Raw genomic sequence first — 10,838 nt, forward strand, 5'->3', positions numbered from 1 at the left:
AGGGAAACACCTCTTATCAACAGGGTGCCTGAATGAAACGTATTTGTATACCTAACCCTTAATTGTACCCCACAACATCATAATAAAAAATATCGATTAAAAAAAAAAAAAGAACAAACACACGCCACCTTGCGGTGGCCTGCTCAGCCCGTTACTGTCACTGCCGGTGCCAGTGCATGCCAACTGGGAGCCCAAGGTTTGCCCTGCCACCACTACTGCCATCACCAACACCACACGTGCCAGCCAGGAATCTGAGAACTTACTCGCACTCTCAACTAAATGCTTCACCTGCTGACACCCAAGCAAGCCGCCCTGCAGCCCAAGAATTGACCTTCCTGGACCTACTAATACTTGTGCTTTCATAGGCACCCGGTGGTCCTTGGACAGGTCTGTTTGGCCTGCTACCGCCACTTCTGGGGCCCAAGGATGACATCCCCATTCTCAGAAAAGACACACTGTAGCATCCACTAGCAAGCACTGCCTAAGCCATAGATACCACTCATTCTAATTATCGCTGAAAAAAATCATGTGAACACATGCAGAGCCAAAGCTCAACTCCCCTACCCAACAAACACTATAGAGACATCCACAGAAAAGGTTTTTCCCACATAAAAACAAATCCAAATAATTGGGAAAATTGACTGTTACACTAGATGCACAGATGCCAACATAAGGACACGACAAACACACAAACAAACAAAACCAAAGAAAACATGACACCCCTAAAGGAGCACAGTAATTCTGCAGCAACAGATTCTAGCAAAAGTAAAATCTGTGAAATGCCTGAAAAATTTGAATAATAATATTGGAGAAGCTCTGTGAGATACAAAAAACAAAACAAAACAAAACAAAACAACAACAGGTAAACAGCACAAAGAAATCAGAAAAACAATTCAGTATACAAATGAAGAATTTGCCAGATATAGATATCATTAAAAAAAAAAAACAAAAACCAAATGGAAATCCTATAACTCAAGAATTCAATGAACGAAATAAAAAGTACAACTGAGAACTTCAAAAACAGGCAGCATAGATAAAGCAGAAGAATTTTATTATGTTATTTTATTTTTTTACTCTTGAAATACAGAATTTTATTTAGAAACTGTTTAAAGTAGAAAAAAACCCTGACGAGAAAGACCAGGTGGAAAATGGGTTCCCAATAAAATGGAATTTTAGGGCAACAAAAGTCCAAAAGGCCACCAAAGAGAAAGAGCACCACTGTCATTGAACAATGGCTAGTTGCTCGCATTTTTTGGCATTGTTAATCACTGAATCTGGGTTTTCCTCCGAATTCCACACTGAGCATACACTACACAACAATTTTATCATAAAATACTTGCTTTCTACACACATTTTAGGACAAGCTACCACCAGAAACAAGTCAATACAAATACATCAGGGCTGGACCATCTCAGTGGTTGGGGAGATACACTTGGCAGAATCCTGCTCACCAAAGGAAATGAACAGGCTATTGGCAAAATAAATGAGGGGGAGTCAAGGAGTGAAAGATCCTCAATACTAATAATTAATTCAGACACGGTACTGTATTTTCTGCAAAAGAAACTTAACATTTAGTAACACACTAATGAATTTCATCTCCAAAGAGATTAGTGCACTGGCAAAGTATTCAAATAGCATGGAGAGCTGTGGACAGCAGATTCCCGAGGACACCCCAGCCCTGCAGATGCCAAGGTCAGGACAGACTTCACTGATCACTCCCTCTGCCAGAGGGCCCAAGGATTTGCAGCATGATGACCTGCCTCTGCACTTCCCACTTTAAGCAGCAAACTTGATAGAGCCAAGGAGGAGTCCCCAGTGGGCAAGGGGAGCAGAGAAACGTGTTAAATGTAACCCTAAAACATGGTAAAAGGGGACACAGCCCCATTCTAACTCCAGAGATGCGGGCAAGTCCCCAAAGTCGTTGTTAGCTTAAAAAAAGACAAATGGGCACACCTCATTTTCCAAAGAGTAAAAAACATGGAAATTTGGGAGATACTGGAAAAGCTGTCAGATAAACACCAAATGAAAATCAAGCTCTTCAACCCAAACCTCTCAGGGCTGAAACACACCCTCTATTCATCAAGGCAACAATGCCTCTTGCTTTTTGGCAGGGATGCAATTGGTCAAAGACACCAATGGATCTACAGAGCAATTTTTAAACATTCCTCTCGGACCAAAGCCCAGGCCTATGAGGATTCAAGCAGCCCCTAAGGCCTGTGACAGCAGACTCCAAAGGTCCCAAGGTCTGGCCCTTTCTTCCCAGACACAATGCCAAACACGTCAAATCTCCCATCGTGTTATATTTTATATTTTGAAATATGGAAGCGTATTTTAAATACTCTGAAGGCATTTATTTTTCACAACACTCTCTAATTTCACATTAGCTTAAAATTCAATTCAGTCTTTACATTTCTCTCCTGAGGTTACCCCCTCAGCATACTCATAACACCTTCTCCAGCGACCAGTGTGACCAGCATCCACAACGGTGAGCCCCACGGTGAGCCTTTCTGTTTCTCAGGTGAACCAACTAGATGTTGATACTGCTCTGCTACAAGGTAAAACCTCCTAACTCAAACTTATCAGAAAAGGAGTGAAACTTCTGCAAAGTGCACTTTAAGAAGAGGTACTTTTTGCTTATGAAAAGAGACCAGTGAGTCCTCTAAGAATAAAAGGGAGTATTTTGCAGTTAAGCACATGATTTGGAGTGAAGAATTCAGATGTTGCTCTTCTGGTCCGGGCTGTTAATACTCTTCCTGCTCTTCTTGTGGGCCCCCTTCATCAGGTATCACAAAGCCTTCATCTGTGGCATAGAGAATGTCTCCAGTCCTCTGCAATAAAGGGCTGTTTCCCCCCTCGTTCTCCTGGCAAATCAGTTCAATGTTCCTTAGCTTTCCAAAGCAGAAATCTCTCTCTTTCTCCAAGTCTTTCACAGTAAGTTTCAATACGTTGACCTGCTGCATCCACTCAGCGGCCTTGTCATCCCCGTCGCCCACACCGGCATTCTTTCGCACCACCCCAGGGCCAGCCTTAGTAGCTGCAGCATCCTCTGTGTTGAAATGGGCCTCTGGGGAGCTGGACTGCTAGAGCTGAGAGGTTTCTTCGGTTTATTCAGTGCTGGAGCAACAAGGGAGGGAGCCACTGCAGCTTCTTGACCTTGTCTGGCAGCCACAGGGTCATAGTCTTTTCCATCACAGTTTGCATCAAAAAACTTCTTGAACCACTGAACAAATTCAAAATTGTCCTGAAATTTTCCTTTTACTAACTTATCCACAGGAATTATTTTGTCAACACCCATTCTCTTAAAACCTGCTTGAAGTATCTTGAAGTTCTGGATGTGCTCATGTTCTAGCTTAGCTTGGAATTTCACTTTCTTCAAGGCAATGGAGCCAGGGAACAGCATGTCCATAAACTGACAATAGGTAGCTCCTGAGCACAACTGTTCAATCTTTGTGAGGTTCAACTGCAGAGACTCATTGATCCAGGCCAGCATGTCATGTCGACTTCGGTTATCACTGGTGACTGACGTTGAATATCTGTTCACTGCCATCTTCCTCCCGGGTCCCGACCACCATGGGACCTCCTGCCACCGCAGCACAGGATCCCGCATCCAGCAGCGGCCCCAAAGCCCCTATGTCAGCCCAGAAGAATTTTAAAGACCTGCAGACGTCTTTTGAAATAACCCAGTCAGACAAAAATAATAATAATATAGGGCCCACTCATGCCTATAATACCAGCTCTCTGGGAGGCTGAGACTGGAGGACTGCTTGAGCCCAGGAGTTTGAGATCAGCCTGGGCAACATAGTGAGACATTATCTCTACAAAAAGTAATTTAAAAAAATAGCTGGGTGTGATGGTGTGTGCCTGGAGTCCTACTTACTTGGGAGGCTGAGACAAGAGAATCTCTTGAGTCCCAGAAGTTGAGCCTCTAGTGAGCTGATTGTGCCACTGCACTCGAGTCTAGGTGACAGAGTGAAACCTGTCTCCAAAAAAAAAAATTTTTTTTTTAATCAAGAAAGCCTACATAACACATAGAACACACATTGAGATTTTGGGTGTTCCAGGAGGTAAAGAGATGTGCAAAGGCATAGGAAACCTATTTGATGAAATGATAGCTGAAAGCTTCCCAAATTGTGCAAGATTTTAAGACATCCAGACACAAGAAGGCTAAAGATTCCTCAATAGATGCAAAACTAAAAATTATATTCTCCAAAGCGCATTATAGTTAAACTATCAAAAGTCAAAGACAAAAACATAATTCTAAAAACAGCAAAAGAAAAGTGTCATGTCACAAATAAGGTGACCTAGATCAAGCTAGTAGAGGATTTCTCACTGAAACTTTATAAGCTAGAAGAGAAAGATGTGGTATTTTCAAAGTGCTAAAATAAAAAAAGGCAACCCCAAAATACAATACCCAGAAAAGCTAACCATCAAAAATCAAAGGAGAAATATAGTATTTCTCAGACAAGCAAAACATGATGGACTTTATCACCACTAGATTGACACTACAAAAAATGCTTAAGTGTCTGTCATCATGAAAGCACATGAAGATGTAAAACTCACTGGCAGAGCAAAAAAATGAAAAAGAGAAAGGGCTCAGATGACACCACTACAGAAAACAATGATAAACAATAAGAGAGAAGAGAAGGAACAAAGGACATATAATACATCCAGAAAACAACAAAATGACACTAGCAGGCTCTCACCTAGCAATAATAACCTTGATGCAAATAAATTAAAATAGTCACTTAAAAGATATAGACTGGCTGAGAAGATTAAAAAACATGACCCAAATATTTGCTTTCTACAAGAAAATAACTTCAACTATAAAGATACATACAGACTGAAAGTGAAAGATGGAAAAAGATATTTTATGAAACCAGAAACCAAAGTGAGCAGGAGTAGCTATACTTATATAAGATAAAACAGACTTTAAGTCAAATATAATAAAAAAGAGACACAGAAGGTTATACCATAATAATGAAGAGATCAATTCTTCAGAAGGATATAACAATTCTATGTCTATATCTATTTCCTATTTATCTATCTATCTATCCATCTATCATCTATCTATCTATCTATCTATCTATCTATCTATCATCTATCTATCTATCTATCTATCTACAACAATGGAGCACCCAGATCTATAAAGCAAATTTTATTGGATATAAAGGGAGAAAGAGACTGCAATACAACAGTTGCAAGATACTTCAACATCCCACTTTTAGTGTTGGACAGATCACCTAGACAAAGAAAGATTGTATTTAAACTGGACTTGGGTGCAGCGGTTGGTGCTGTGGTTGCTGGTCTTGGACCCTAGCGTTTCCTGGGATGCAGAAGCTGAGGGCCATTAAAAAAAACCCAACAAAACCCTTCCTGGGAAGAAAATGCTGGGAGAGACTGACTCAGTGGGGGCTCGTGAGCAAGTGGCCAGGGCCCTGGTGCAACAGCTGGTGCTGCAGCTTCTCTGCTTGGTCCCTGGCTCTTCCCAGGTCACAGAAGCTGAGTGCCCTTTAAAAAAATGGACCAAAGTTTTCCTGTGAAGAAGTGACAGTGAGAGACTACCACTCCAGGCTCTGCCTTACCACTATCGCCGGAGACACCGCTGGCTCCTGGCTTCACGGCACCACTTCAGCACCTGCCTGGCCACTGGCAGCAGGGGCTGCAGAGGGAGCCCAGAGGCACGATCCCACCAAAGAGGACAAGAGAGACACCTCACCACCACCTTGAAGATGGGTCAGGAGGGTGCTTTGACTTGCTCTCCATAGAGCCACAGACCCAATTTCTGTGACTGGCAGATCAACTACTCAGGGCTGAATCGTGGTCCAGAGGAAACATCCTGAGACCACAAACTTCAGGGGGACCTGATGAGTGCTGAGATCCAGGCGCCCCACCCCCTACCGTGATCCAGCCACGGGACAGAGGGTGTGGCCAGAAAAGGACGAGGAAGAACTCCAAAGAGATCCGTGGTGAATCCGGGGCTGACCCCAACCCCCTTCTCCCCAGCAACCTTCTGAACATCAGACCCCCATAGTTGGGCCATGACTGAGAGGAACAAACCCAGGCGGACCCTGGATGTCAGTCACAACTGGAGAACTTGATTCCAGGATAAGCCTGGCTGGGGTGTCCCCTGCAAGTACGGAAATATGTAAAATAATTGCAATAACTTTCTAGACATAAGTAACTTCATTGTGTTAAAATCCTCCATCTTAGCTGTCTGCCTAATCTAAAAATGTCCCCCCGCATTGTGTACGTGTAATAGCTGTAACGTTCCCATGACCACAGACCCACAGCTGCGTTCCCCTGAGCTAATCTCGCTGACCGTTCTTGCTGACCATTGAAAACTCCCTAACCACAAGTTCCACGTAATTGTATGCCTTGTTAACTAAAATCCAAGGAATTGTGTCTTTTGTTTTTAGTTCCTTGTACCCTCACCCTCTGCTATGTTGCCTTTAAAAACTTGCTGCAAACTTCACTTAAGTGTCAAGAGCTTTCTTGGCGTGAGCCTACTCTTAACTCATTCGTTAATAAAGGACTCATAATTCAGACTTGGTATACTGACAAGTCTCCTTCTCACGCTTGGGTCATAACAAATGCACAGAAACTAGAAAACCTAAGGAAAAGGGATAAATTCCTGGACACATGCAACCTGCTCAAGATGGAGCAAGACAGAAATAGGAAACCTGAACAGACCAATAGTAAGTAATGAGATTGAACCAGCAATGCAACATTTCCCAACAAAGTGAAGCCCAGAGTTGGATGGCTTTACTGTTGACTTCTGCTGAACTTATCAGGTAAAACTAACAACAATTCTTCTCAAACTAGTCCAAAAAATTGAAGAAGAGAGAATTCCTGCTAACACATTCTAAGAGGCCAGCATTGCCCTGATACCAAAACCAGAAAAGGATGCAACAACAACAACAACAACAAAATTAGAGGCCAATATCCCCGATGGATGTAGGTGCAAGAATCCGAAACTAAATACTGGCAAACTGAATCCCATGGCACATCAAGCAGGTAACGCCCAATGGTCAAGTGGGATTTATTCCGGGATGCCAGGGTGATCGAACATGTGCCAATCAATAAGAATAATGCATTGCGTCAATAGAATGAAGGACAAAAACCATGTGATCATCTCAGTAGATGCAGAAAAGGCATTTTATCAAACTGTACATCCCCTCACAATGTGAAATCTGAACAAAATAGGCATAGAAGGACTACAACTCAGCATAGTAAAATAAAAGCCATATATGAAAAACCCACAGCCAACATCATACGGAGTGGGGAAAAGCTGAAAGCTTTTCCTCTAAGAACTGGAACAGGACAAAAACACTTACTTTCACCACTCCTAGCCAGAGCGATCAGGAAAGAGAAAGAAAGAAAAGATATCCAAGTTGGAGGTGGGCTCGGTGGCTCAGCCTGTAATCCCGCACCTTTGGGAGACTGAGGTGAGTGGATTGCCGGAGCCTGCGGGTTTGAGACCCACCTGGGCAACTTGGCGAGACCTCATCTCTACAATAAATCAAAAAATAAGCCGGGTGTGGTAGCACATGCCTGTAGTTCCAGCTACTTGGAAGGCAGAGGCAGAAGGATTGCCAGAGCCCAGCAGGTCAAGGCTGCGGTGGCCAGAAGTGGCCACTGCACTCCAGTTTGGGCGACAGAGTGAGACTCCAACTCAAAAAAAAAAAAAAAAAAAAAAGGTATCCAAGTTAGAAAAGAAAAAGTCAAATTATTCCTCTTTGCAGATGGTATGATTGCCTATTTAGAAAAATTTTAAGACGCCGTAAAAAATACTTTAGAACTGAGAAACAAATTCAGCAAAGTTATAGGACACAAAATTAGCATAAAATGTCAGTAGCCTTTCTGTATCCTATATATATTGAGAATAAAATCAAGGACAATCTCATTTACAATAGCCACAAAAAAACCCCTTAGGAATAAATTTAATCAAGGAGGTGAAAGACCTCTACAAACAAAATGACAAGATAAGGACACAAACAAATTTAAAAAACATGTTCTGCAAATTGGTAAAAAGAATGAGTATTGTTAAAATGACCACATGGCTTGTTGTAGTTTGGTGTTTATTCCCTCTTCTAAATCTCAAGCTGAAATTTAATCCTCAATATTGGAGGTGGAGCCTGGCAGGAAATTTTTGGGTCACGGGGGCAGACACCTCATGAATAACTTTGCGCCGTCCTCACAGTGAGTCCTTGCTCTCTCTGTCCTTCGAGAAATGGCTGCTAAAAAGAGCTTGGCACCTCCTCTTCTCTCTCTTTCCTCCCTCTTGCCGGTGGGGCTGACTCCCCTCCCCTTCCACCATCATTTGAAGCTTCCCGAGGCCCTCATCAGAAGTAGATGCTAGTGTCATGCTTCTTGTACAGTCTACAAAACTGAGCTCAATAAGTTCCTTTCCTTTATAAATTATCCAGTCTTAGATATTCCTTCATAGCAACACAGCCAACTAAAACAGCACCCCAGACATTATATGGACTAGATGCTATCCCTATCAAAATACCACATTCTATTTATTCACAGACATAGAAAAAACAATATTGAAAATGTGTATGAAACCATTCAAGAACCCAAATAGCCAAAGCAACTCTGAGCAAAAAGAACAAAGCTGGAAACATTATACTACCTGACTTCAAGATATACTACAAGGCTATAGTAACCAAACAGCCTGGTAGTGGAATAAAAACATATGCATAGGCCAATGGAATAGAATAGAGAGCCTAGCAATAAATCCACTTATCTGTAGTCAACTGATTTTCAACAAAGGTGTTATGAACACACATTGGGGGTAGGAAGCTTCTCAACAAATGGTGCTAGGAAAACTGAAAATCTACATGCATAAGAATGAAACTAGACCCTTCTCACTATATACACAAAAATAAACTCAAAATGGACAAAAGACTTAAACCTAACACCCCAAATTATAAAACTACTGGAAGAAAACAAAGCTGGGGAAATGCTCCAGGACATAGGTCTGGGTGAAGATTTTATGGCTAAGATCTCAAAAGCATAAGCAATAAAACAATAACAACAAAAATAAACTAATGGGACTGTATTAAACTGAAAATCTTGTGCACAATCTATTGGATGAGAGAAAATAATTGCAAGTTCTCCATCTCATTCATTCTCCTTGCATGAATGTTGAGAATATACAAGGAACTCAAACAACTCAGAAAGAAAAATCCAAATAATCCCATTCAAAAGTGCGCAAAAGATATAAACAGGCATTTCTCAAAAGAGAACATGCAAAAATGTTTAACAGGCATATAAGAATGCTCAACATCACTAATCATCAGGGAAATGAAAGTTAAAACCACAACGAGCCATCATCTTGCCCCAGTTAGAATGTCTGTTATCAAAATGACAAAAAATAATAAATGCTGGCAAGGGTGCAGAGAAAATGGAACTCCTCTCCACTGTTTATAGGCATATAGATTAGCGTTTCTAATCTATATGCCTATAGAAAACAGTATGAAGATTTCTAAAAAAACTAAAAATATACCTACCCTATGATCCAGTAGTCACACTACTGTACTGGGTATTTATCTGAAGGAAAGAAAATCAGTATACCAAAGGAATATCTGCACTCCCATGTTTATTGCAGCTGTATTCAAAATAGTCAAAATATGGAATCCATCTAAGTGTCCATGAATGAATAAATATGGTATATATACATAGTGGAATACTATTCTGCCCTAAAAAATGAAATCTTTTTATTTGCAGCAACATGGATGGAACTGGAAATCTTCATGCTATGTGAAATAAGCCAGGCACATAAAGACAAACATCACATGTTCTCCCTCCTATGTGGTAGCTCAGAAAGTTATCTCACAGAATCAGAGAGCAGAATGGTAGTTACCAATGGCTGGGAAGTATGTGTGTGTCAAGGGAATGAAGAAAGTAAGTCATTAGGTACAGACATATAGTTGAATAGAAGGAAAATGTTCTAGTGTTCAATAGCACAGTAGAGTGATTATGTGACTACAGTTAGCAACAATATATTGTATATTTCAAATAACCAGAAGAAAAGATTTGAAACATTCTCAACACCAAGAAATGTAGAACAGTCTAGGTGATAGGTTTCCTGGATACCCTGACTTGACCATTACACATTCCATGCCTAAACCAAGATATTACATGTATCCCATAAATATGTACAAACATTATGTATGAATAAAAATAATAAAAAGAGAATAGCTCACTGGAAGAGCAAACTTTCAGAAAACAACAGGCACAATTCAAATGGTGGGAAGATCTCTGAAGAAAGACTGATGACTGGTAAATCATAACTGTATGTCTACCTAAATTGAAAGGCAAAATAGAGTTGTGGAAGTTTAAAAGGCAAATTTCAAATTTATATTTGTGTTGAATTATTTTTTAAAACATAATTTAGTATCTTAGCCATTTATCTTAGAAAATAATATATAGACTGAGAAACAAATATGTTGATATTGACTGAAAATAAGGAAATCCAAAGACGAAAAAATAGCATCTGAATCAGAAAATTCAACTTTTCTAAAATTGTACTACCTGGGTAGTTGTATATGTAATTTTTCTTTGTACCATTTGAGGGTTGTCTAATAAAAACTTTGGTCTTGGAGAAGGAATCCACGAGACAACTCTCAACTTTTAAAAAATTATATAAACAATAAGCCCAGACCTTTGCATGGGGTTCATTTGTTCTAATGCTATTGAGAATGATCTTACATAAATAAGTCTTTCAGGTAAGAATGAGTATGTGGGTTACCTTGAGAACTAATTTTTGAGTATGTGGATGTTTCAAAACAAGTGCTTAAGTATTTAAATAACTGCATTCTGGTTAATTTTTC

General features: G+C 40.5%; 1 pseudogene across 1 annotated transcript; it reads right to left on the reverse strand.

Annotated features, from left to right (window-relative positions):
• Window positions 1–2,025: 2,025 nt before the first annotated feature.
• Window positions 2,026–3,547, reverse strand: LOC103260639 (annotated as a pseudogene). The gene has a single exon (XR_002481970.1). The product of XR_002481970.1 is annotated as a microtubule-associated protein RP/EB family member 1 pseudogene (transcript).
• Window positions 3,548–10,838: the final 7,291 nt, after the last annotated feature.

This window comes from Carlito syrichta, unplaced genomic scaffold (genome assembly GCF_000164805.1).
Source record: "Carlito syrichta isolate Samal-C Ts95f unplaced genomic scaffold, Tarsius_syrichta-2.0.1 Scaffold303279, whole genome shotgun sequence".
In the NCBI taxonomy this organism is placed as follows: Eukaryota; Metazoa; Chordata; class Mammalia; order Primates; family Tarsiidae; genus Carlito; species Carlito syrichta.